Here is a 24,383-nt window from a genome sequence, read left to right as displayed (position 1 = left end):
GCTGACTCGGTTTCTCTGGAAATGGGACCCCCATACTCTGCATTTTTAGCACGCGCTCCGGGTCAGGCACAGTCAAGGTGAAGACGCGGGTTTAGGCTTAAAGGTTGCAGAGAGGTTAGAGAGGACGGGAGGTGGTGGAGGGTGGTGTCTCCGCTACCCTAGAGGGAAGCCAGAGGGAGGATGCTGCGAGCACCTGTGGGTCACTCCTTGCCGGAGCTGCTCCCTAATAATACCTGTGAGTCACCCACCACGGGCCCCGCCACCCACGGGGAGAGGGCTTCCCTGGTCCTTCGTCCTCACCCCGCCCAAGTTCCTGAATTCCTTAGAAACCCCAACTAGTGCTGAACATTGCTCCCCCGACACCCAGCCCCCAAGACCTGGAACCCCGGGTCCCGGAATGCCGGGTACGAGGAGGGAGTGGGAGAGACCCGGAGGCTGGACCAAAATGGAACGTGGCATCTTGGTTTTCACGGTCACCGTTTACAGTATTTTCGATATACCTTTATCTCTCCGAGTAGAAGAGTAAATAAAATAGATCCTATTCCGACCTGCAGTTCATTACGTGACTAGAAGCCCCGGAATAACTATTGGGAGGCGTCACCATGATTGTGCAAACTCCTAAAAATTCTTGCCATTTAACCGGCGCAGCCCTACTGCATCTCTTCCTCGCCAGTTTTTGGTGTACGTGTCCCTTCGGCATCCCCGGTCCCCGCAGCTTTGCACCAGCAAGCGACATGTGGCAGTCGTGTAGTCAGGTCGGTGGCCGCCCTGTGAAGGTCTGGGCTGCTTTGAGCGGGAGCTGCCGCCCGCCCAGGGCATGGCATGTATGTGACTTTGGAGCGCGATGCCTCGGTGCGCAGCGCAGCCCTGCCCTGCAGAGGCGCATCCCTCACGCTGGGCTGCGCCGTGATTGGAAGGAGGCTGCGCTCGCTGAAACCCACACCGCCGCGGAACAGTCTGCGCAGAGGCTGCCACACGTCGCTCACGTACCGCATGGCTCGGCTGGGACGGCGCCCGCTCCCTGGCGGCCGTCAAGCTGCTCCCGCCTGCCCCGCCTCCCCCTTTCCCTCGCCCCAGCCCGCCCAGAGGCGGGGCGCACCCGGCGTCGCCCATCGCGCGGGTGCCCCAAACCACCCCCCAGCCCGACCTCCACCCCAGGCACACCCCCAGTCCAGGCATCCCCCTCCCAGCCTGCCCGGGGTCGCGGAGCGCCCAGTGTTGCCCACCCGGCGGTACCCGCGACTCCTTCCCAGCCCCCCGCGCCCCGATGCCCATTCTAGGCACCCTCCTAGCCCGGGCATCCCCCACTTTCCCCGCATCCCAGCCCAGGGACGAGTGTCGCCTACCGAAAGGGTGCTCTTGACCTCCTCCTCCCCCCGCCCCGCCCCCAGCCTGGGTACCCCCCCCCACTCCCACCCCCACCTCCCTCTCCTGAGTCCCTGCTCTCCTCCCTCCCACAGCTTTGCTGACAGCCTGGTTTCGGCGCTTAGGCAGCTGTTCAGAAACCCGAGTGCACTGCATTTGGACTTGTTTTTCTGTACCGGGAGCAAATGCCAGAGATGACACCCTATAGCGCCCCGGAGAGAGTCCCACTCCACTCCCGAAATAAGAGTGGTCTGATCCAAAGAGGAAAATAGCAGCGAGGGAGCTCTGGCGCCCGCGCCGGAAAGTCGCCGCCCCCAGATCGCTGGAGCCGGGGTGGGGACGGCTGCAGCCCTACGGGCTTGCACACTTGTCTCTCCCGGAGGCGAGAGAGAGAGGGGGTACCTGGTGTACCCGCGTGCCTGTACTTGCCCACCGATTGTTTTGCACACGCTGAAGGGCAAGGCAGGGGATGGGGGTCCAAGCTTGTCTCAGCTCAGCGGGAGAGCAGTCCACACCAGTGAAGGCACATCTTTAACCTCGTCATCTGGATGATGTGTCTGACCAGGGTCCAGCTCTGAGGGCACGAGGCGGTTGACGTTCCTCGGAGCTTCTAGCTAAGTATTCACGCTCCACACCCAGACCTGGTGCCTTCCCCGCCCGGATGTCAGTAACGCCTAGAGCCTTAGGCGTTCTGGCTACAGAGCAGAGACTAAGTTCTCCCTCATCACCTGTCCTACACCTAATGGGGGCCAGCAAATGGAAGTTTCAAGTAATCCCCCTCCCACTTCTGATATCTAAGTGCAAACAAACTGGGAATGAGTGGGGGACTAGGACAAATTTACACTTTAAAATAAAGGTGGGGGGGGCAGCTAGAACTGGTGTGGCCCTTGCAATCCTCAAGTGCCATACATTAGCGTAGCGTCCTTCTGGAAGCTAACACTGATTCACTGTAAATGCCGTTTACAAACAACCCAACTGCATCTGAACTCCAAGAACGTACTGGTTCAATGTTTACTGTTTTAGACATCCACCTCTTTCCCTAGTTCTGCTAACGACCGCATCTGTATCCAACTATCCAGGGCTTTCGCCGACACCCCCAAACGGATGATCAGAACGCCGTCCTTCAGAAAAGGCAGCAGAGAATGTAAAAATTCCTCGAATACGATGATGTTTTTACAGATAGGACAGCTCCCAGTACTGGGGCGGGCGGGGGGGGGCGGGGATTCTATGACCCGTGGTCCTAGGCATTATTAAGGCTAGAAGGAATTTTCCAGATAATCCAGTCATCCTTTTAAATGAGTAAAGGGAAGTTTAGCGATTAGAGGAGTGAGAACTAGGCCAAAGGTCAAGGACCACAGCCCGTTAGGACCCTCTACTTGACACAGTGGGCAGATGGCCCCCAGGGGACTTGTGATGACTACAGCCTGACCCGGGGGTGCTGAGTGGAGTCCTGATAAGGGGCAGAGCACACTGTGGCTCAGACCATCTCACCCAGAGCAGCCGAGTGGTCCGGCAGGAGAGAGCAAAGAAAGCCCTTCTTGCACCAGTAGTGTCTCTTGCGGTGCTTTTTTTTTTTTTTTTTTTTTGCGGTACGCGGGCCTCTCTGTGTTGTGGTCTCTCCCGTTGCAGAGCACAGGCTCCGGACGCGCAGGCTCAGCGGCCATGGCTCACGGGCCCAGCCGCTCCGCGGCATGTGGGATCTTCCCAGACCGGGGCACGAACCCGCGTCCCCTGCATCGGCAGGCGGTTTCTCAACCACTGCGCCACAAAAGAAGCCCTGCGGTGCTTATTTATAGCGAATTCCTTAGCTAGCTCCAGACTCAGAAAGGATGGTGGGGGTGGGTTTTCTCCATGACCTCTCTCTTCTCAGTTCCCTATGCCGGCCAAAGGCATCTAACCCTCACCCCTGCTCCCCCATGCTGCTGTAACTTCAGCCAAAAGCAACCCCATTTCCACGATCAGAAGCCAGTGAGCCAGATTGAAACACTGAAACCATGCTGGAAGCCACCTCCTTCTGTCCAGTGAGAGGAGTAAGAACAAGCCATGGCAGGCGTGAGCAGTCAGAAGTTGCTAATTAGACACAGAGTGTCATCGTTTGCTCCTGCGAACAATCCTGTGTGAGAGAGTGAAGAGAGACGCCAAATAAAAGACTGAAATAAGCCCTTACCTCATGGCCCATCCAAAGACAAGGGAGAGGGCGACATTTTTTTTTTTTTTTTCTAAATAAAATGTAACTCATGTGAATGGGAACACAGGCACGGACGTCCACACGATGCCACAAGGGCAGGTTGAAAACCCGTTCAAAACTTGCACACAGAGGTTTATAGCAGCTTTAGTCATAATCACCAAAACGTGGAAGCAGCCAAGATATCCATCAGCAGGTGAAACGATAAAGAAACTGTGGTGCCTCCAGACAATGGGATATTATTATTCAGTGCCCCAAAGAAATGAGCTGTCAGCCACGATAAAGACATGGAAGAAGCCAATCTGAAAAGGCTACAGACCGTATGATTCCAACTCTATGACATTCTGGAGAAGGTACAGCTACAGTGAAAAGATGAATGGTTGCCAGGGGTTGGGGGAAAAGAGGGCTGAATAGGTGGAGGGCAGAGGATTTTTAGGGCAGTGAAACCGCTCTGTATGATCTTACAGTGTTGGATACATGTCTTTATACATTTGTCCAAACCCATTAAATATACAACACCAAGAGTGAACCCACAGTAAACTGTGGACTTTGGGTGACAATGATGAGTCCGTGTAGGTTCACCCTTATTAAAAATGTACCATCAGCTGAGTGACACTGATAAAAGGGGAGGCTGTGCGTGAGTAGGGGCAGGGGGTACATGGGAAATCTCTAGACTTTCCTCTCAATTTTGCTGTGAACCTAAAACTGTCCTAAAAAATAAAGTCTATTTAAAAAAAAATCATTCCTCTTCTACAAATGTCACGTACATTTTTCTCCAAATGAGGGAACTTACCCATCTCATTACGAGAGTATCAGGACAGTTAAATGTGGCCACGGCCGGCTCTGGGTGACTCGTCACAACTGAAGTCTTACTGAACCAGCAAGTTTCCTTTCCTTCTGCCCAGTCCGCGGTCCTCCACTTCCTGCAGGCCTTTCCTCTTCTGAGTGTACGCCCCTGACCTTGGGACCATGCTATTAAAACTGCCCCTTAAGAAAAAAAAAAAAAAAACTGCCCCTGGGTGTTTCACACCTAGCATCACACCAGGCTCCTGCTTTGAGAGTATTTTACACTCCCTGTCAACCTCCTCACCCTATAGCAAGACATATGGGAGGCTGGTGACGGTTGGACAAGGCAGTGCTGGGTCCTTGAGCACAAAACAGGGTGGTTGGGGCAGGACAGGGCAGGGCCCTCCTCCCTCGCTGCCCGGAGCCCCGCTCGGCCCTCCCGCTCCGCCTGCCGCTGGGCGGTTTCCCGAGGAGCCTCGGAGACACAGCTTATAATTGAGCGTGAGTCTTCTTATGATCAGTGAGAATGTAAAATTGGCCCGTGAATATGCATTGCTGGGAAATTATGACTCAGCAATGGTCTATTATCAGGGAGTTCTTGATCAAATGAGCAAGTATCTATACTCAGTCAAAGATACTTACCTCCAGCAGAAATGGCAACAGGTTTGGCAGGAAATAAATGTGGAAGCTAAACACGTTAAGGATATCATGAAAACACTAGAAAGCTTTAAACTAGACAGCACTCCATTAAAAGCTGCACAGCATGAGCTTCCAGCGTCCGAGGGAGAAGTCTGGTCCCTGCCTGTACCTGTTGAACGAAGACCCTCACCAGGACCTAGAAAACGCCAGTCGTCTCAGTACAGTGACCCTAAACCACAGAGTAACCGTCCAAGTACAACTGTCAGAGTTCACCGTCCATCCGTACACAGTGTTCACAATGACAGAGGGAAAGCTGTTCGTTGTCGGGAAAAGAAAGAACACAATAAAGGAAGAGAGGAAAAGAACAAATCACCTGCTGCAGTTACAGAACCAGAGACAAATAAATCTGATAGTACTGGATACGACAAGGACTTAGTAGAAGCTTTGGCAAGAGGTATAATTTCTCAGAATCCCAATGTTCTATGGGATGATATTCCTGATTTAGTAGAAGCTAACAAGTTGCTTAAGGAAGCTGTGGTGTTACCAGTGTGGATGCCAGAATTCTTCAAAGGCATTAGGAGACCATGGAAAGGAGTGTTGATGGATGGCCCACCTGGCACAGGAAAGACCCTCCTTGCTAAAGCAGTAGCTACTGAGTGCAAGACAACGTTCTTCAATGTCTCTTCATCAACTCTGACTTCCAAATACAGAGGAGAGTCTGAGAAGCTTGTCTGTCTTCTGTTAAAAATGGGGACACGGGTTCGATCCCTGGTCCGGGAAGATCCCACATGCCATGGAGCAGCTGGGCCCTTGTGCCGCAACTACTGAGCCTGCATGCCACAACTAATGAAGCCTGTGCGCCTGGGGCCCGTGCTCTGCAACAAGAGAAGCCACCACAATAAGCCCGCGCACTGCAATGAAGTGTAGCCCCTGCTCACCACAACTAGAGAAAGCCCACAAACAGCAGTGAAGACCCAATGCAGCCAAAAATAAATAAATTTTTAAGCATATTATTATTATCTTACTATCCCTTTGGAGGCAATAGATGACTTAGAATTCAAGTTTTTAACTAGAAAAGAAAGTGAGATTTAACTATTAGGATTTTTCAAGGGAACAGACTAAAACTAAATCTATACTTTGGAAGCACCGTGCTTTCAACACAGTTAATCACCTCTTAGAGGATACTGAATTATAACCTCATGGTCCAAAGAATCGATGGACCCAGTACAATTGCGTGTTCAAATCTGTAATGTTCACTTGCCATTTTGGACTTCCATTTTTAGAAGAACCTTTAAAATGCTGTTTGATCTGTTAAGCTCTGTTTTGAGAAATCTTTGCCATCATTAACGTTCAAGCTTTCTTGTGCAGTGATACTGTAAGTTTGGATATTTTGCTTAAAAAATGATTGACAATAAACATTAGTTACTATGATTTAAAAAAAGACATATGTTATTTGTGTTTAAAAGTATTACTTTATGACTTCAGCATATGTGTGCTTTTAAAAAATCAGATATTCTGTAGTCTAGTTAACAGTCTTGTACCAACGTCAGTTTCCTGGTTTTGACATTTTACTACAGTCATATAAGATGTCACCATTAAAGGAAGCTGGGTGAAGGGTTCACAGGACTCTATGTACTATTTTGTAACTTCTTGTATTTCAAAATAAAAAGTTTTTTTTTAACTCCCCAAATATTAAATCGGTGATAGCTCAGTTTGCTCAAATTCCAGAGAAAAAAAAGAAGAAAAGCATAGATGGTATAGATCCAGGCATTGAGGGAGAAGGGAACTGACGGAAAGGTAGCCAAGAACTCTGTAGTGATTTGCATGTGTTCCTAACACCTTTGCTTCTTGCAAATGACACAAATATACAAACAGAATTTGCACACATCCTGCACCTGTGGAAAAACGGAATCAAGCTCAAGCTGTGTTTTATTTTGGGTGGGGGGATGATTCTATTTCTGGGCTTTGCATAGATCGTCGGGAGAATATTGGTGGGTCTGTAGTCTTTTGTTGTCACCAATTTGCATGCACAACACAAAATAAAGAGAAAGACACATGCAGCTGAGGACTCCAGACGGCTGTGCTGAGCCTGTCCTTCCCAGCGGGAAGAGGAGCCACCGAGATGAGCAGGGCACTGTCCATCTTCTGGCACATGTAATAGATGCTTACAAGCAGTAGCTGCGTGTCAGACTCTGCACAGAACAGGCTGCACTGGAACCACAGCAATCTCGGGTCCAGCCAGGAAGAGCAGGTGATCAAACAGCTGTCATCAAGGTGTTCCGAGCTCCATCTCACCCCGAGTATGACAAAGAAAGATCTCCCACGCCCAAGAGCTTGTAATTGAAGACCAGAGGGGGAAATGTACACGAATTAGAACACAAGTAGGGAACTAAGAGAGAGGTGTTGGGTAAGATTATGCCAAATGCAGGCTCAGGGTAAAGTCCAGGTTGAGAGAATAAGGAAAGTTTGCATGTAATTGGGGCAGATCCGCTGGGAATTTCATCCATTTCATTGTCCTTCAGCGTTTCTCTGCTAAACCCAAGAGCAAACATGGAACTGGAAGTCAGTATCTCTCATTTCTTCCCACATTAAACAAGTATTCACTGAAAGCAACTGTCCCAGGGTCTCCAGAGTCAAGTGAGATGTGGTCCTTGTCAGAATTATGAATTCATTTTTGAATTTCACATTGTCCCTAACACACAAACACACAGAGACACACACACACGCGTGCGCGTGTGCCGCTACCTTTTTCCCTTAGAGTTAATGAAACTGAGGCTCAGAAATATTACATGACTTCCCTGTGATCACATAGCTAATAAGCAAAGGAATAAAAAAACAGGACCTCCGGCTAGGCTGGTATTCTTTCAAGTGTCACCCAATTAAATTACTTTCCAACTAGAACATTCAGTCTTCTTCTCAATTAACAAAGTCAACAATAAAACTTTGGATCCAAGTGGTTTCTAGGACAATGTCTAAATTACTCAGTATTTGGATATAATGAGGAAATAAGAATCGTCTTAAGAAACGATTATGAAGATTAATAGCGAAAAACTTTCAAATGAACCTACGATGTAAAGTGCTACTTAGCATATGAAGACAGAGAGACAGCCTCCCCAAGAGTCCCAGCCCTCATACTGGGTCAGCCTCCCCTACTGATGCATTAAAGGCCCATGGTCAACACCACAGCTGAGCCAATTTAAAAAGAAATTACTATTTTATGAAATAAAACTGAGTCAGCTTTAAAAAAATTTTAAAAAGAGGTAGAGGAGGCCTTGGGCTTTCTCAAAGGCTTTCTCAAGGTTTTAAGATGTCCTAATTGGGCTTCCCTGGTGGCACAGTGTTTGAGAGTCCGCCTGCCGATGCAGGGAACACGGGTTCGTGCCCCGGTCCGGGAGGATCCCACATGCCGCGGAGCGGCTGGGCCCGTGAGCCATGGCCGCTGAGCCTGCACGTCCGGACCCTGTGCTCCGCAACGGGAGAGGCCACAACAGTGAGAGGCCCGCGTACCGCAAAGAAAAAAAAAAAAAAGATGTCCTAATTGATTAGCAAAGGGAAAAAAAGAAAAGAAAGATCCTATTTCTCGGACTCTATTCAAATTCTTCGATAAGCTTCAAATTTCTATTGTTGATAATACATCTTTATGGCCAGGCTGTCAATAGCACATCACGGTAGCTGCAGGGCAGCACTGGCCCATAGGAGCGACAACCTTGGCTTAAGATTTTCCAGTTGTGAGAAGAAACAAGAGAAGCTAAGGGCAGCACTAGATCCTAGTTAACCTCACATAGCCCAGATAAGGTCCCTTCAACAAGTGCTGTAACAAGTTGGCGAGATGGTCCACATTCTATTTTGTATCCTGCATCTTCGGTCATCCTTCCAGGTATCTGGAGTAAGAGGCGTCCAAGTGGAGACACACGGACAGAGGCGCTGGGGTGGGATCTGGGTTCAGGGGAGAGCCGGTGGGTGGCACAGAGAGGACTGGAGAGTGAGGAGGGGGAGGGGCAGTCGGGGGGCACCTTGTGGACCCTCAGGACGACTGGCTACTGCTCTGAGAAAGAGGAAGTTCCCCAAAGGGCACTGAGAAGGATAAGCAAGAGGACGGGAGGGACCTTCCTCGCTTTCACAGCTGTTTCCATCCCGAGGGGCCTAGAACAGAGCCGGGCCCCAACACTGGTGGCCAGAATGCACGTTTGGTTAAAGACTGCCCTCTGGGGACTTCCCTGGTGGTCCAGTGGTTAAGACTCCGCGTTCCCAATGCAGGGGGCACAGGTTCGATCCCTGGTCAGGGAACTAAGATCCTGCCTGCCACAGTGGCCAAAAAAAAAGACTGGCCTCTGGTGACGGTGCTAAGAACAGGTTCTAATAAGCAGGTAATGGTCTTGGGATCCTGAAATAACCGTTAGCTCCAGGATCTCCACTCTGGGTTTGTAAGGAAGATGGATGGGGTCAAGGGGAGCTCAAGAGACAGGCCCCTGTGTGGAGACAGTTTCTCTTCCACTCCTCCCCCAGAGAGCATTTATCCTATGAAACTAGAAGAGGAGACCAGGCCAGAAACCTTTATTCTGGAAAATTCCTCTCCCAGGCTTTAAAACAAGAGGCATGGGTGGGGTAGAAAAAGATCGGGGTGCTGGAACCCATAACTGAATGTTGGGATCCGTAACCACACTGTACATTGTGGTAAAGGGCCCTCAGATCCTGAAAAAAGTTGCCGTGAGGATAAATTAATGGGTACTTTGCTGAGAAACTCTGTATCAGTTTCTGATACATAGCTCTGGGAGCAGCCCTGCCAGGAGGCCACATGCTCCTTTCTCTGCCCTGCCAGGCACAGAATCCCTCTAACTCGGGCTTACCTGCCCTCACAGACAGCCCACTGGCGAGCAGACCCGAATGTTCTATTCTGACCAGCAGCCATGATCCTCCTAGAAACGTACCAAGTGGGCAATCTAGTTTAAATACCATTCTCTCACCAGTTTGGTTTGTGACTCGGTCTCCCTAGGCTTGACCATCTCTGGCTGCACTGCTAAAATCCAGCTTCTAAAGAAGAAAATCTGAGGACCAGACACCGGGGCCCGGGGCCCCCACACAGACAAGGCTGGCCGCCCGTTCCTCTCTGACACCAACCTGGTTTGTTTTCATTGTGAGCAGGGATAGATGCCCTAGAACCCTTGTGGCTTTGTTCCTTGTCAGAAAAGTTTCCCAGTGACAATATTTTATAGACACAAACACAGAACAGAGATCGAAGAAAAATCCAGCAGTGAAGAAAGACCCAGATAGACTGATGTAGCAGCTCTGGTAAACTCACTGTGGAGTAGGGAAAACCATGGCAGCTACTAAGCCACCCCAGACGTCCCCTGTCTCGGAGGGTCTTCTAGGACCTGCACAACACTCTCTCCCAAATCACAGATGGAAAAGAAACAGGCAAAAACCCACCTTTGCCTTGACAAAAGGGCTGCAGGACTTTCAGGAGGTGAAAGATTTTCAGAGTACCTCACTAGGTAAACTGAGGGTAAATTGGACAACTCTGGAATTATTCTTTTTGATAGTTCTTGCTGTTTCCTTATCAGTAAGAAAGCTATCACTCAGCCATTAGTCATTGGTGGTTAAAGAGGTCAGACAGATGCCAGGGATAGTGTGCAAACACCTGGACAGTGATTACACCCACTAAAGACTCAAACAACCCAGCAGCTCTTCACTGCCCCAAGGCAAACTCACAACAACACAGCTGCTTGTCAAATACCTGTTGCCAGCTTTAGGAGGGACGGCTGTCCTGATACAGAAGGCTGGACTCTGAATCTGCACCCAGACACTTAGCACTGCTCCCTGGGGACAGTGTACACATCCTACCTGGCCTTCCTCTGCCACCCATCCCCCAGTGCCAGTAACTCCTTTATGTAAAAAGGCAATGGGTGTAACAGCATTTTTCGCAAGAACCAAAGGCCCAAGTGTCCATCAAGAGATGAACGGAAAGACAAAACGTGGTCCACGCATACGGTGGAATATTATTCGGTCATGAAAAGGAAGGTGGGGGACTTCCATGGTGGCACAGTGGTTAAGAATCCACCTGCCAATGCAGGGACGCAGGTTCGAGCCCTGGTGTAGGAAGATCCCACATGCTCCAGAGCAACTGAGCCCGTGCACCACAACTACTGAGCTGCACTCTAGAGCCCATGAGCCACAACTACCGAAACCCGTGCGCCTAGAGCCTGTGCTCTGCAACAAGAGAAGCCACCACAAGGAGAAGCCCGCGCACCGCAACGAAGAGTAGCCCCCGCTCACCGCAACTGGAGAAAGCCCGCGCGCAGCAACGAAGACCCAATGCAGCCAAAACCAAATAAATAAATAAATTTCAAAAAAATTTAAAAAGAAAAGGAAGGAGGTATTGAAACACACTGCAACATGGATAAACCTTGAAGACATTACAGGTGTGGACTGAGTTGTGTTCCCCTAGAACTCATATGCTGAAGCCCTAACCCCTAGTACCTCAGAATGTGACTGTATTTGGACATACAGTCTTTAAAGAAGTAATTAAGTTAAATGAGGCCATTAGCATGGACCCTCACCCAATCTGACTGGTGTCTCTATAAGAAGAGGAATTTGGAAATTCCCTGGGGTCCAGTGGTTAGGACTCTGTGCTCTCACTGCCGAGGGCCCGGCTTCAATCCCTGGTCAGGGAACTAAAATCCCATAAGCCGTGTGGCATGGCCAAAAAAAAAAGAAAAAGAAGAGGAATTTGGACACACCAAGACATAGCAGGTGTGTATGCCCACAGAAGAAAGGCCCTGTGAGGACACAGCAAAAAGCTGGGCATCTGCAAGCCAAGGAGAGAGGCCTCAGGAGAAACCCAACCTCATCTTGGACTTGCAGCCTCCAGAACCATGAGAAAATAAGTGTCTGTTGTGTAAGCCACCCAGTCTGTGGTATTGGTCATGGCAGCCGGAGCAAACTGGTACAATTATGCAAAGTGAAAGAAACCAGACACAAAAGGTTATGTACTGTGTGATTCCATCAGTGGGAAATATCCGGAATAGGTAAATCCATACAGACAGAAAGCAGATTAGTGCTTGCCAGGGGCCGATGAGAACAGGGGTGACTGCTTACTGGGGATAGGGGCTTCCTTTCCAAGTGATGAACACGTTTTGGGATTGGATAGAGGCCAGGGTTGCACAGTACTGTGACTGTACTAAATGTCACTGAATTGTGTGCTTTAAAATGGTTCATTTTATGTTATGTACATTTCGCCTCAATTAAAAAAAACAAGACAGCGGATGAGGGAAGACAGAGAGCGATCTGAAAAATGAAGATATTAAACCTGTTCAAGTTAGAACAGGGTGGTTAACAAGACAGAGGAGAAGAGGATGCTGGAAAGACCAGGAAAAAGCAAATTCGAGTGACCGGAGAAAAACAGAAAAGACACAGTCAGCCCAGACCTCTGCATCCAACAGCCCGGTCTGCACCTGCCGACGGGCAGCCTTCCCCCACTTTGCTCCCTACCCAGGCCCCTCGTCATCAACAACACAAGGGGTGGGGAAGGAGGAGAGGGGAGGAGACCGAACAAAATCATTTCACATCGTGTTCATTTTACAGCAGGCGGGTGTGACCTGCTGTACCAGAGTGGCTCTGCTCAACGATGCATCGGGAACAATGGGGTTTTCGTATGAAGAGTGCACAGCAGAGCCCCGGCACACAGTGGGCTCACGATTTTGTCGCCAAGAGGTCTGTGCAAAGCGAGCCTTCAGCTTTCTCCAGACCCTGCAACTCTCCCTGAACTCTCAGCCAGGTGGTGGCATCAAAGCTAGAAAACAGGTTCCCAAATGCCTCCACCTTCCCCACTCCACCCTGCTCAGTGAAATCCATCACACAGCTGGGAGGCTCCATTACTTCCTGTAATAGTCAGGGTTCTCCTGAGAGATATGTATGTATGTACAAAAGGAAACTCATTATATGGTTTTGGAGGCTGAGAGGTCCCACCCTCTGCCGTCTGCAGGCTGGAGACCCAGGAAAGCAGGTGGGATTCACTCAGAGTCTGAAGGCCTGAGAACCAGGAGCACCGAGGTCCGATGTCCAAGGACAGAAGAGGACGGACACCCCAACTCATGCCGAGAGAGCGAGTTCACCCTTCCTCCATATGCTTCTGTTTTATCCAGGCCCTCACCAGACAGGATGGTGTATACCGCTTTCGGGAGGACCCTATGCTTTACTCAGTCCACTGAATCAGAGGCAGTCTCTCCAGAAACATCCATGCACACACACCCAGAAATCATGTTTTACCAGCTACCTGGGCACCCCTTGGCCCAATCAGGTTGATACATAAAATTAACCATCACTCACCCCAGTAGCCAATCTTCCCATAATCCTTAGCAGCAGAATCCCAGTTTTTAGCTAAACAATCTCCCGGCTCAAGGATGAGTTTCAGACCTGCAGGTTAGCCATGGCTGAGGCAAAGGTGGAGCCAGGGGAGAGGGTCAAGCTCCCAGCCACTCCACCGCCCACACCTGGCACCTTCCGCTGCTGCTGGAACAGCTCACCTCCCCGCCCTCCACACCCTGCATGTTCCCTAGGCTGTTTCCACACTGCATCTAGAAACCCCAATCTAGAAATCTGACGGCCCTCCCACAAAGCCTCAGCTTGAACCTGTGGCTTCAGGCTGGTCATTCTATTATTAGATGGGCTGCTGGCCAGACAGACAAATGTCCCTTCCTGCAACTTCCCTCAATTCTCTCTCTGCCACCTGCCCCCTCCTCCAGGGCAGATGCCCACCCTCCAACCTGGGTGAGCAGCTGTTGTGTCCCCATGAGACATGCACTCTTCAGGCTCAGAAGGCCACTCCTGGGCTTTAAAGCAGCGTGAACACAGCCTTCCACGGCACACAGCAGAGCAAGAGTGGACTGGCCCCACGATGGGGAAGGAATCAGGTTCTAGGGAGGAGTGAATGCTGACTGACACCATAAGAGCCACTGTTAATACCACAGCCAGGCTCTTGAAATGACTGGCAAAAAGCCAGTCATAGGTTCTAGGGAACCTATGGATAACCAGGTTTGGATCCTCGACTACGTAAACCAGCCCTGTCTGGCCTCCAAAGCTTATTCAGCGGGAGTGGGGGGCACGGAAGAGACTGCAGGGTGGGGAGGGGCGTGAGCTAGGGCTGGGAGCCTGGGCCCCGCCCTGACCCTGTCTGTACCAGGTCACGGGATTGCCCTCTCTGGACCCAAGTTCCCTCCTCTGCCCATGAGCCCTCTAGATGGTCTGGAAGCATCTCCTCCACTTCTCCAAGGATTCTAATTGCTCTCAATGAAGTGCAAATAGAAACTGGATGGTAATTACTAGACTATAAGCACTTAAAAAACACAGACAGCTATTCATCTGTGTATCAACAGAGCCTGCCATCATGTCAGGCACACGGGACGTCTTCAGTATGTTGGATGAAGGAAGAATGTATTTGCAGTGATGCTACATGGCTCACATCATGGTCGGGAAGTAGCCTCCGTAACCACTCAGGGAACCCCAGGGCTCGGAGGGGGACAGAGAGCCACTCGCCCTGGTGACCAGCTGGCTCATCTGGAAAATCAGGATAATTGCTGCCTGTGCACCTAGCGAGGTGGGGAAGGGGTCAAATCAGATACCACTAAAAGGGCTCAGGCAAACGCTCCAGAACTCAACACGTACATGAAGAGTAGCATTTTCTGAATCATCCAGGCTCAGCCCGAGGTGGTGGCTGAGGCGTGTTAGTAGACTTTCTTCCCTCTTGAGGCTCCAGCCCTTGGTTTCCTCAACACACACACACACACACACACACACACTCACACACACATGACCTGGTCTCCAGCCCTTGGTTTCCTCAACACACACACACACACACACACACACATGACCTGGTCTCCAGCCCTTGGTTTCCTCAACACACACACACACACAATGGCCTGGTCTCCAGCCCTTGGTTTCCTCAAAACACACACACACACACACACACACGACCTGGTCTCCAGCCCTCGGTTTCCTCAACACACACACACACACACACACACACACACACACACACATACACACACACGACCTGGTCTCCAGCCCTTGGTTTCCTCAACACACACACACACACACACACACACGGAGAAGAGCCGAAGTCAAAACAGCCGACGTTCCCGACCTAGGACTCTGGTGAGGACAGAACTGACAAGCAGCCACCTTCTGCCGCGTGGCACGCGCCCAGGCGATGCACCGGGAGCCGAGGTTGAGAAAGTGGGGAGCAGGCCGTGTCGCAAGCCTGCTTACGCCACATGTTGCACGCAGCTCCGCAACTGCCAAATCAGAGCTGACATCCTTTCCCCTCTCTCTTCCCCCTTGTACTTCTTCCTTCTCCCGGTGGAAAACATTCTAAAAATAGAGCCAAATCAAGCCAAAAATACGTTTAAATGCAGGTTTTAGAAAACAGCACTGAGTAGATGTTGGAAAGCCTACAGCAGCTGGGCCGTGTTAATGCGTAGCATTCAAGTTAGAGGGGCGGGTGGTCTGTAAACACCGTGCTAAGCCCACACTGCGCATGTGTCTGGGAGACACGCCTTTTAAGGGAACGGTAAGAAACTCAGACACATCCAGAGGAAGGCATCAGAAGACCCCAGCCATCTGGAAACCACTCTGTGAGGAACAGCTAAAGAACTAGATGTGAGATAAGATGATAAACAGGTACCGATACAGGGGAGCTGACTTGCACTGTGTTGCTCCCGGGAGCAGATGCCCGACTGCGGGCGGGAGGCTACGGGGGACCCCGATGGGACAGAACGATGACACAGTGCCTGCCCCCTTGTGAGCGCCCGGCCCAGCTCATCAACTTGGTGATTTGGGGCAGGGCACTTCTGTACACCTGAAGTGTGGAACGATCTCATGATCTCAGTGGTCCTTTTCCGTTGTAGAGTCTTTAAGTCTAGAACCACGATACTAAGTGAATCTGGGTACAAAGCTGCTGACCCAGCATTTAATCACACATCTGATCACAGCCTGGGTAGCCAAGGGGCCAGGAGCCACAGATTGGCTGGAACACTCCTCTGACAAGCCCCTTGGAATGCAATAGCCCTCCGGCGATCCTGGCTGACGACTCATTCTTTCCAGTCACCCGTTGGGGCCACTGAGACCATTAAGGCCCCTCTGAACCAATCAGAGATGCCAGCTCGAAACCCCAGATGAGAACGGAGTTAGACACCTAGACCAGTGTTTCCCATCTAGTGAAGATTGACACCTCGGGGAGTCACACATGTGTGGGATCCCGAGATGTCCACCTCCCGTGTAGAAATTAGTTCTGTTTCAAATTTCTAATTTTTGAATCAACAAACACAATCTTTAAATATTTTTCCTATGGCAGCCTTAGAGGTATGCCCCTCCGGTCTCCCTTTAAGAAAGAACTTGCTCATCAGCCATGAGGGGTGCAGTTAAATGAGTCTCCAGCCACAGCACTTCGGGGTCCATGGTGGCCTCAGAGCCCAGGCCATGCCCCTCCCGGCAGCTCCCAGGTAAGGACTAAGCCCAGCAGGGCACCAGGGCCTGGCCGTTTCTGCCCACAGTGGGAAAACTCGGCACTGAAGCTCCCCACCGGGGCTGGCAGAGACTTCTCAGAGATGCCCTCCATCTTTTCCCACACACCCCGCAACTCGCCGTTCACAGGTATCAGGCCTGCAACCCTCTCCCTTTATTTTTCACAAGCACTACCCCTAATAAATCTCTTGCACTTCTGACTCCTGTCTGCTTCCCCGAGGACCCAACCAACACACATGCCCAAAATAAAACAGCTTGAGAGCATCCGAGCGTGTATGGAGTTCACAGAAGTTAGGGTGCAAGATGAGTGTGCCTTGATGCTTGGCTGGCTTATCACTCAGATGAATTATCAGCAGCCGCTCTGAGGGGTTTGGCCATGGTACAGCTTTAGCCGAACTTAGTCTCAGTTATTTGCTATTTGATGTATACCCTGTATTAATGACTGTGTAAAGATGGGAACCACAAGAATCATTGATGTTGACATGTGACTTCATGAGAAAATGATAAGGAGATGTCAAAAAGACACAAAGGCCTACTTTAAGGCATTCCACAGATCAAATCTGGTACAAGTTGGGCAACAAAATGAATAATAGTAATAGATTATAACCCTGAGTAAAATGAGAATCCCCAAATCCATTCACCTGTAAATAAAACGAATGAATGAATGGGTGCAGGAGATGAAAGAGCGTCTCTTTACACAGAATGCCAACAAATAAGTGCAAAAGCAATGATGAAATTTGTAAGGCACTACTTGGTAATAATTATTTCAGATAAGAGTCATCGAGTGGCTGAAAGTTGGACAAGAAATGGGATATTTGCAGCATCTCAGAGTATCTCCCCACAAGACACTTATTAATTACAAAGGAGGAATAGTAACCTCACAGTAGAGGAAGCTGGCAGATGCCATCCTACACAAGGAATCAAAGTGAACCTGGGCAGGAATAAGACAAAGACCCACCCCGAGAACAAGGCACTACTCCCTGGGTGTTCCTGCCAAAAATGTAGAGGCTGGATCTAATCATAAAGGAGCAACAAACAAACCCAGATAGGGGGATATTCTAAGAAATAAATGGCCTGGATCCCGAGGAGTTACTTGCACACCCATGTTCAAAACAGCATTATTCATGGTAGCCAAGAGGTGGAAACAACCCAGATGTCCATCCACAGATGAATGGATACACGGAATATGGTCTATCCACCGTGGAATATTATTCAGCCTGTAAAAAGGAAGGAAATTCTGACGTCTGCTACAACATGCATGAACTGTGAGGACATTATGTTGAGTGAAATAAGCCAGTCACAAAAGAACAAATACTGTATGATTCCACTTACATGGCGCACCTAGGGTGGGTAGGGTGGATGGATGGATGGATGGATGGAGAGAGAGACAGACAGGCAGAGGAGTGAGGGAAAGAGAGAGAGAAAGAGAGAAGCAGAAATCAAATAGGGTAAATGTTAACATTTGCAAAATCTGGATGAAGGCTATCTTGGAAAGCTTTGTGCTATTTTTGCAACTTTCCTGTAAGTCTGAAATTATTTCAAAACAAAAAATAAAACTCAAAAAATTTTAAGTTCATGAAGCACCTTAAATGGTAGTAAAAATATTGTAAGTTCATGAAGCACCTAAAATGGTAGTAATTCTGCACATTCACTTCAAAGGGCTCTTCCTCAGGGCTGGAGTTTGCATGCATCTGATCAAATCACGGCATCTCTCATATTTCAAAACCTAATGTTGAAAGATAATGTATAATGGCAATTACATTTAACTTTTCACTTGTTGGCAACAAAAGACCTGCCACACGGGAATTCCCTGGCGGTCCAGTGGTTAAGACTCCGAGCTTTCACTGCCAAGGGCCTGGGTTCGATCCCTGGTCAGGGAACTAAGATCCTGCAAGCCGCGTGGCTTGGCCAAAAAAAAAAAAACAAAAAAGAAAAGTCCTGCCACACAGGAAACAGGTAATTTGTAGAGAAGCAGCCTAGAATAGTTGTCTAACATTTCTCTCCTCATTTACTATATTTTAAATGGTGTAACATAAGCCATGTCATATATATTAAACAGTGTAACATAAGCTATGTCGTACATATTACACTATTTAAATATTATAAAGTTATGTAGAGCAAAATATACTGGCATAAAGGATGCTTGGCTTTTTACTTTTTTTTTTTTTTTTTTTTTTTTTTTTTTTGCGGTATGCGGGCCTCTCACTGTTGTGGCCTCTCCCGTTGCGGAGCACAGGCGCTCCGGACGCACAGGCCCAGCGGCCATGGCTCACGGGCTCAGTTGCTCTGCGGCACGTGGGATCCTCCCGGACCAGGGCACGAACCCGTGTCCCCTGCATCGGCAGGCGGATTCTCAACCACTGCGCCACCAGGGAAGCCCGGCTTTTTACTTTTAAAACACTCTGCAGGGGACTTCCCTGGTACGCAGTGGTTAAGACTCCGCGCTCCCAATGCAGGGGGCCCGGGTCTGGTCCCCGGTCAGGGAACTAGATTCCACATGCGTGCCACAACTAAGAGTTTGCATGCCACAACTAAGGAGTCTTGCTGCCACAACTAAGACCTGGTGCAACCAAATAAGTAAGTAAATAGTTTAAAAAACAAAAACAAAAACACTCTGCAGAAGTCTTGGAACTCCTCCCCATCACCTCACTGGCCAGAACGTGGTTTCCACACTGGCCACAAAGTCAGGAGGGAAACTCAGTCTTTTATCTGGACCAAATGCCCAGGATTCTGCGGCTCAGAAAGGGGGCGCGTGGATGTTGGGGGAACGCTCGCAGTCTCTGCCATAGCACCCTTTTCGGATAACACAGTTTTTCAACAAACCCCTCTCAGGAGACACAGTCTTTTATTACAAAAAGAGTGGGGAAAGCTATCAAGCTTTGCACTCAGACGAGACCAATGAGGTTTATATGTCCCGTCTCCAACCCGAACAGGTACAATCGTGCGATGCCTTTTTTTTTTTTTTTTTTTTGGCCACGTTGCGTGGCTTGCGGGATCTTAGTTTCTCGATGGAAAACAATAAAGGACATCCTTTAGGTTTAAGCTACTGATGGTCAGAAATTCTGTGAGTTCTAGCCAAAAGCATTCCTAACTGGTAGCTGTATGAGGAGCATCATCAAAATTCTAATACAGACTTCATACACAATTATTATGTTAATAATATAATCGAGAACAAAAGAGTTTCACTTAAAGTCATTTCTCTTTTTATATACCACCAAAAACACCACCAGAAAAAAAAAAAAAAGCTTTTGATTTTGTCCTCTTTGTATCCCTGAAAGCAAGGGAAGACCCCAACAGCTTCACTGGAGCCACCCCAGAAAACTTGGACAGGTCTCCTGCTCTTGCGGGGGAATCAGCAAGACCTGGAGTTTTTGTAATAAAGGAGGAAGGAACTATTGATCTAGTATAACTGGGTGAGGCCTGAGCTCCACAGAGCGACTTGCCTCAGCTCCCAGACTGAGCACTGGTCCAGCCACACCACAGGGACCACATTTGAGGCCCTGGCCTCCCTCCACCGCCCTCCTCGCCCCCTCAGTTGGCCAGTTTTTGTGGCCTGTTCTCTTCATCCTTATCAAGCTTGCTTCCAGAAAAGAATCTGCACCCCATCCCCGTTAGATTATCCATGATTGCTGGGTGGCTTAAAGCATAGCCCCTCCTGTGGCCCTTGACTTAACCGGCATCCAAGCCCTTAAGCTGAAGAGACAGCGCATCAGGTACAGATCCCGAGGCCCTGCACGCGGTGGGTGGGCTCAGGACTGGCCTCTCGTGGTCTACATCTGCTTCCAGGGGCTGGTCTCTTCCGAGGGGATCCCTGAGCCCCTTCATGTCTGCCTGCCGAGGGGGATTCTCTCTTTGCTTTGGTCTTTAGGAGACTGGCCCGAGCCACTCAGCGTCCTGCCCTGGGCCCCCCCAGATCGCTGCTTCTTGAGCTGGAAAGACACCCACACCCAGAAGGAGGCGGAGGCACAAGGCTGCCAGGCAGAGGTGTGCAGGGAGAACACCACTCACTCGGAACAAGAAGGAGGCAGAGCACCGGCTCCAAGGGCGTTCCTTGGGTGCCCAAATCAAGTGGAAAACACACCCATGGACGAATAGCCAATAGCCAATGCAGGGGACCCAACCAGATGACCCAGCTCCACAGTGAGTGGTCAGAAACTCATCACCAGGGAATAAGGAGGAAAAGGATAAAAGCCAGAGACACAGAAGTCACCCCACCCAGATGGTGTCACTGCTGCGGGGAGTGCGTCTTTTGGACACTGCCACGTGCCAAATATGAGGTGTACTGCTGATGGCAGAATACGGCGACAAGGAAATTACACATAAAATAATGCTGGTGGGATATAGAGAACAGACTTGAGGTTGTCAAAGGGGAAGGGGGTGGGGGAGGAACGGAATGGGAGTTTGGGGTTAGCAGATGCAAACTGCTACATATAGAATGGCTAAGCAACAAGGTCCTACTGTATAGCACAGGGAACTATATTCAATATCCTGTGATAAACCATCATGGAAAAGAATATGAAAAAGAATATATATATGTATAAATGAGTCACTTTGCTGTACAGCAGAAATTAACACAACATTGTAAATCAACTATATCAATACTTCAATAATTTTTTTTAAAAAAGTAATGCTGGTGGAATCTCAACTTTCTAGAATATATTAGATGTGTCTATAGATCAGAAATGATAGATCTCGGTGGTTGAATTATAGGTGATTTTCATTTTCATTTTGTGAATGTATTTTAAGATATTTTATAATGACTAGAATACAATATTATAACAACTATTTGATAACCATAATAGTAATCATTATTCAAACAGCTACCATTTATCAATCACTAAATCTGGGCCAAGCTCTGTGCTCAAGTTTTACATATATTTTCTCAACAATGCAATCAGGTAAGTAATGGTGTCACTAGTTTTCAGAGAAGGAAATCCAGGTTGAGAAGTAGAAATCCTGCACCAGCTCACACGACAGGGATTCAAATCCAGATGTGACTGCCACAAAGTTAACAGTCCCTGCCTCGCTGCCCTGGTGGCGCAGCGGTTGAGAGTCCGCCTGCCGATGCAGGGGACACGGGTTCGTGCCCCGGTCCGGGAGGATCCCACATGCCGCGGAGCGGCTGGGCCCGTGAGCCATGGCCGCTGAGCCTGCGCGTCTGGAGCCTGTGCTCCGCAACGCGAGAGGCCACAGCAGTGAGAGGCCCGCGTACCGGGGGGGAAAAAAAAAAAAGTCCCTGCCGTTAACCACTGGGCCCCATCGGCCTCCTGAAATGAAACCCTTTTAAAAGAAATATATATGCGTGTGTGAAACTGGTTAATGGGGGCAAGAAAACGGGAAGGATGGCGGGTCTGGGCTGGAGGTCTGCCGGGGACCCTCAGGCAGGAGGGGCCACCGGGAGCCCCCATGTCACCCAAAGGACGAGGGCCCTGAGGTTTAACTCCCCGGGAGGGAGCCTGAGGTTGGCAGCCCTCACCGCCCCTTCTCACCTACTTGCTGATCCAAACAGTTTTCCTGGAGGAAGACAAAGGCTCTCATTTCTCAGTCTGACCTCCAGTGCAAATCTGGGTTAAATAACACTTTAACAAAAACAAGGGATACAGTAAACGACTAGCATATTAGCAACTATAAATGGGGGTGTCTTCTGATTGCCTTCTCTTTATTTTTTTATTTTTTTGACAAGGGAACTCAGGAGCCCCATGCTGGAGGCTGGAGGAAAGGCACCGAAAGGAGAAGAAACTTCTGAGTCCTGACGGATGCTACAGCCTCCAGGTAACGTGGATGGGATGGGCTCCCTGCAGAAACAGCCTGGCCCGGGATGCCTTGTAAATGGACTGTGGGTTAAAACAGCAGTTGTTTCCATAATCCTCCCAAAGCAATGAGAGATCAAATGAGGATGTAGGAGAGAACTGGAAGGCCTCAGGGGCTGATAAGAGATGTGAAGCAACTTCAGCAGGAAACCCTCTGGGGCAGGACCTGGTCACCCACGCATTTCTTCCACTGAGCCTCATGTAAAGCCAGGCCTTAGCCTCCTGGCTATTTCAATGAGGTTTGTTATGTTCTGGGTTTCAATAACTTGAGATCCCAGGCTGATAGGCTGTATAATCTAGTGGGGGAAAAAAGGAGTGAACACGCAAAACTGATTACTGAACCTGAACTATGATACAGATCACTGGTTTTCAGCATCAGGGACACACGAGAACCATCCAGAGAACATTTTCCAAACATCCGATGTGTAAACCCCATGCTAGACCCATTCGGTCAGAACTGCTGGGTAGGATTTAGGCTTTGCAATTTTTTTAACAGCCTCTCAAGTGATCACTGTGTCTAGCCAAATAAAGATCCTAATTTGCTCCACACCTAACCAGCCCTATGCTGAGCTTCAGGCTGGGGCCACGGGATTGGGAGAAGTTCGGGGCATCTGACTATAAATACTTTACATCTTGTTCAGGAAACAAGACATATCTGCATGGGAAGCGACTAGTAGACACAATCGCCATGGAGTTTGTTGGTGGTTTGGAGAGATCTGTGAGCAAAAAAAATCTAGAATAAGTGAACCTCTCGGAGTCGGTGTTCCCGCTACACCTGCAGCCTCTTCTTTTCCATGCCTTATGACCATCCACTTACCAGCTTTGAAACTTGTTCTTGGTTGTTTTGTTTTGCTTTTGAGAATGAAGAACTGGGTTGACCTTCTCAAAGAAGGCTGGATAAATTCTTAGGATACTAAACTACTAGGTAGTTTCCAGAGAAAATTCCCTCCTACCTGCTTTTCTAGGCTAGAAAAGCCCCCCAAAAGGTCATTTACCCACAAGGTTCACCCGACAGAGATGAGGAGAATCACTAGGAGTCCCCTCCCCACCCCCCATGAGAGCAGCTGGGGTGGCAGGTAAAGACCAAGTCACCTAGGGATGGGCCTGGGTGCACGCGTGTGTGTGTGCGTGTACACGTGTGCACGCAGGGCTCTGCTGCTTCAGACCCTGCAGGGCTCGGCCAGGTCCACTTTCTGAGGTCAACAGGGTGGGTCCATGGGGACAGACGGACACTCCGGCTGACCCTGCCGTGGAGCAAGTGGGGTCCCTGGGGCACCGGCAATGGGGTTGCACTGTCTGGCAGAGACTCGGCCCTCTGCCCTCCTGACCCTGGCTCCAGACCCTGGACTGGATGACAAACCTTCACCCACACTTGGGCATCGTCCAGCTGAGCCAGGGAGAGCCTGGGGCCACCTTGCCACCTCCTCCATCGGCCCCCGAGCCAGGCTCCACGTCCGCAGCCTGGAGGAACAGGAGCGGGTGGAGAGCCAGCCCGTGGGAGGCATCGGGCCTGTGATCTGGGAGGTCCTGCTTCTCCCAGAGGTGGTGTCAGGATTCCAAGCCACCCCAAGTGTGTGCCGGGCTCCCCTCTGCTACCTGCCCCTCCTCCTCCCCTCTTCTTGTGTGTGTCGCACAGACTCACGCGTCAGGGGGTTAGAGAGGCAGCCGCGGGGAGGAGGGAGAGGAAGAGTCACCGGAGCAGAGACCCCACGGCTGGAAGCCAGGCCCCATGGCTCCAACTCTTATCTTTTGCCCTGTTTTGTTTCTTTCTGGTGAAATATATGTAACCTACAAGTTACCAATTTCACCATTTCTAAGCGTTCAGTCCAGTGGCACTGAGCACATCCACATGCGGTACAACCATCAGCACCATCCACCTCCAGAAATTTCCATCTTCTCAAACTGAAACTCTCACCCACTAAAGGATAAGCCCCCCTCCCCCTCCCCATCGGCCCCGGCTAACTTGCATTCTACTTGCTGTCTCTGAATTCCTCAGAGAGGTGGAATCATATATTTGCCCTCTCATGACTGTCCCATTTCTCTTAGCATGATGTCCTCAGGGTTCCCACGTGTTGCAGCAC

General features: G+C 49.7%; 1 protein-coding gene and 1 pseudogene across 9 annotated transcripts in view; one reads left to right on the top strand and one right to left on the bottom strand.

Annotated features, from left to right (window-relative positions):
* Window positions 1-24,383, bottom strand: part of PFKFB3 (6-phosphofructo-2-kinase/fructose-2,6-biphosphatase 3) — an 83,818-nt gene that overhangs the window by 26,692 nt on the left and 32,743 nt on the right. The window lies entirely within an intron of this gene.
* LOC131752078 (katanin p60 ATPase-containing subunit A1 pseudogene) lies at window positions 823-15,751 on the top strand (annotated as a pseudogene).

The sequence above is a fragment of the Kogia breviceps genome, chromosome 3, assembly GCF_026419965.1.
Source record: "Kogia breviceps isolate mKogBre1 chromosome 3, mKogBre1 haplotype 1, whole genome shotgun sequence".
Taxonomy (NCBI): domain Eukaryota; kingdom Metazoa; phylum Chordata; class Mammalia; order Artiodactyla; family Physeteridae; genus Kogia; species Kogia breviceps.
Note: the sequence above shows the minus strand (reverse complement) of the source record. Positions and strands in the feature narration are given on the sequence as shown.